Raw genomic sequence first — 4,069 nt, 5'->3', positions numbered from 1 at the left:
CCCTCTCGCTCTCTCTCTCTCCCTCCCTCTCTCTCTCCCCTTCCCTCTCTCCCCCTCCCTCTCTCCCTCGCTCCCTCTCTCCTTCCTAGGGGTGTCAAACTCATTCCGTGGAGGGTCTAGTGTCCGCTGGTTTTTGGGATTTTCTTTCAATTAAGAGCTAGAAAACCAGGTGAGGGGAGTTCAGTGACCTTAATTCATCAATCAAGGACATGGGAGGAGCGAAATCCCACAGACACATGTGTTGTATTCTCTCTCTCTCTGAACACCATGACTTGTTCGGTGTTTCAGTTTTAACGAGTTAGATCCAAATGTTCAGAGGATAATCCCTAAGGAAGATGAACGGTTCAGAGAGAGAGAGTGGGAGAAGGAAAGGGAAAGGGAGAGAGGAAGGAGAGAGAGAGGGAGATATGTGCAACAGAGACAGAGAGAGAAAGTACTCTTGTGGTGCGTGCGTTTTAGCAGAATTAGTTTTCCCTTATGGAAATGTAGGGTGGATCATGATTCTTGCAACTGTGCCGTCCTCCGCAATTACTTGTCTGCAATGGAGTGATTCCATTAGACATTACCACACACAGTAAAGCTGTCAGCTACCGCGTGGTTTATACGCCTCTAAATATGGCTGCTCCATTCCCACTAACAGTCCAATGAGCTTGTAATCACTGCCCCCCACCCCCACAAGTTCTGCTGCACACTTGTGACACCACACCACCACCGCCTGCACATTTAAGTGTCTTCTGCACCGCAACCCTCCCAGTGCTTAATTTGTCACCCCATAAAACACACAGGCTCCTGCGGCCTGCCACCGCTATCTAACACCACCACGGTACTGACACACCTGGAGCCGGAGAGGACACACACATATGCACATGCAAGCCAAGTACGCACACACACACTTACGCACACAGACAGGCTCTCTCACACACACACACGCACGCACACACACGCACGCACACACACACACAAACACACACACACTGAACCACAACAATACAGCTTTACCTAGAGTAGGGAAGGTGAGGGGCAGGACTGACTCATCCTTCTAATGGCGTCCTAACGGTACACAGCTGTAGGAAAGGTTGGTACTGTGTCTCTTTGTTTAGTGGTGTTTCTGAGATTGAGGTCACAGTCAAATGCTCTGTAAGCGATTGCAGTTGGAATGGCTCCAGGTTTGTTTTAGAGATGTGGGGTTTGTTAATAGCTTTTGCTTGAACGTTTGCTGTTATCGTTGAGTAGGATGCTTTCCTTTCACACAGCATAGGACCAAGGATAATAAAGACACTCAAACATGGAAAATAAATAGCACCTTATTACCTGTTGAAAAAAATACTTTCATAGCAAATGATTTAGTATTTAATAATGAATTATTTACACTACACTGTGTTTACCCCTGAAACACGGACGGTAGCCAATAATAATACTAAAGTAGCCAGCCAGGGTTTACACAGACTCTACAGGGCTAACGTACCCAAGGTTTTGCCCCTCACAAGATCACCAGCCAGTCTGATAACATCAGTCAATCATAAGCACTAGTCATAAATCATCATTATCAGCAATATGACATTGGCTGGTGTGTGTGTGTGACATCTGCTATTATGCGTGTTTCAGGAATAATACAGAACAGGAAGAGCTCCATTTGAACCATATTGTATGAGGAGAGAAGTGTGTTATTTTGCTGAGCCAATCTCCACTAACAACTCTCTCCTGATTATTCATAATCATTTGTGCAAACGCCAAAATGGAAGGTAAAAGCACTCATCTAATCACACCAGTCACGACTGTATGTAATTTTCACCTCTATTTTCAAACGCCATTATTTTTAACCACTTCAAACATTTTTCTGCATCTTCACCATGGTTACAGCATGTAGTGATCACCATATTGTGGTTTTGAGAATCTTATGAAGGCAAGAAACCCAAGAATGTTATGAAGGCTTATGAAGCCCAATAATGTTTCATAGGATATTGCTAGTATTATCTAGATATCAATATCCTATGAAACATTCTTTGGCTCTTAAAATTGTCTTCATAAGATTCTCAAAGTCTCTCTGATGAAGATGAAAATGCTTCCCTAAATGAACATAACATTAACATTTTAACACGAACGCCCTGTGTGCCTGCCATACGTCATAGTTTGTAGGTTCCACACAGACAGTGATTTCAGATATCTAGTATCTCTGTGGTGTCTGTACGTGTGTGTGCACGGGTGTGTGTGTGTGGAGCTGTGGCTCTCTGGCTTCTCTCAGACTAGACTGATTAATCACCCACTGGTCACATACAGCCAAGCAGCACACTGTCTGCCTGCCTAGTGGTGGCCTTCCTTCACACAAAGACCCCTGTACCACCGTGCCAGACATAGGAACCATATGAATGTAGGTTAACACCTTCATACATTCAAGTACACTGTAGCTATAGAAGTAGGCTGGAAAATAACCTTGAGATATTGCATCCAGTACATTTACCTGAAATTCAGCAACTGGTGGTTAATTTGGGTATAGTTTTTGTAGAGGTTTTTGATGGGTTGTAATCAACAGCTTTCACAAAATAAATGTTGAGAAACATCTATGGAAATGTAAAAGCTTGGAAGATCAAACAAAATGGATTCTTCCAACATCTGAAACAATGTGTTCCATGTTCCAAAGAGTGCTGTGAAAAAGAGAGGAGAAAAACCACTCACTCCTGATCACCGTATCTGTGTGTGTGTGTGTGTGTGTGTGTGTGTGTGTGTGTGTGTGTGTGTGTGTGTGTGTGTGTGTGTGTGTGTGTGTGTGTGTGTGTGTGTGTGTGTGTGTGTGTGTGTGTGTGTGTGTGAGTGAGTTATGAAGTCCAGCCTGTTAGTGAAGAGAGAAGAGAGTGTGGAAGAAGAGGATCACATCATCATCTCTATGAAACACAACATTGGATTGTATTTGAAATAGTCCATTGCATATCATGACTACTACTACTTTCCATTTATCGCTCCTCTGGCAGCACCAGGCTATTTCTGTTAAATCATACTTTTTTATGACCATCTGTCGCAGATGGATATTTTAATTAGAAATTACTCTCTGCCGTTTCCCAGTGCCAGTTTTTTTTTTTAAATAACGTTTTTGAACATATGACGATATCAACCAGTATTATAAGTCAAAGCCAAATCGGAGCACATGTTCATGCTGATTCGTTATTGTTGCTCTTTCCATATGAATGTCCTTCTCCGCCAACATTACTAACAACGACATCATTGCCAACTTCCAGATCAATTACTTACTCGAAGTAAAATGAATATATAATTTAATGTGCCACCTTGCAGACACTTTTATCCCAGCCTGATCTCTCATGTTGTTCATCCAAAGCGACTTAGTGAATGATCGCATATTAAACGACTGCGTACACTTTAAGTATGTGTGTTTCTTCTTTGCCAGGTAATCCAATGAGTATTTAAGAGCAATGGCCACGTCAAGGTCTTTAAAATGTGAGGCCACAACATGCTCAATAACATGATCAATATTGAACAAATTCCTGACTCGGACAAGAACAAGACCACATGATCTCTTCTTCTTCCCTGCAGGCATAGAAACTAGAATCACTGGTTGACATGGTAACTTGGGCTCCTGAACCCATAGCCACTCACAAGAAAATATAATACGTTATTGATTAGCAATGCAGATCACCGGTCAATAAGGTACAAGCTCCAACACATGACACCTAATACCTCTCCCAAGTAATTGAAAATGAATGAGTTCTCCACAAAAGCATTTTTAAAGGGTTGACATTCAACAGGGAAAGGGGGATACCTAGTCAGTTGTACAACTGAATGCATTCAACTGAAATGTGTCTTCCACATTTAACCCAACCCCTCTGAATCAGAGAGGTGCAGGGGGCTGCCATAATCGACATCCACGTCTTCGGCGCCCGGGGGTTAACTGTGGGTTAACTGCCTTGCTCAGGGGCAGAACGACAGATGTTTACCTTGTCTGCTCGGGGATTCTATCCTGCAACCTTTCGGTTACTGGCCCAACGCTCTAACCACTAAGGGTCTTCAGTCATGAAAAATAAAAATTCATAGCAATGACATCTGTGCTGTGATGTTTCCC

The sequence above is a fragment of the Salvelinus fontinalis genome, chromosome 15 (genome assembly GCF_029448725.1).
Source record: "Salvelinus fontinalis isolate EN_2023a chromosome 15, ASM2944872v1, whole genome shotgun sequence".
Lineage (NCBI taxonomy): Eukaryota > Metazoa > Chordata > Actinopteri > Salmoniformes > Salmonidae > Salvelinus > Salvelinus fontinalis.
This window is presented reverse-complemented; position numbering follows the sequence as displayed.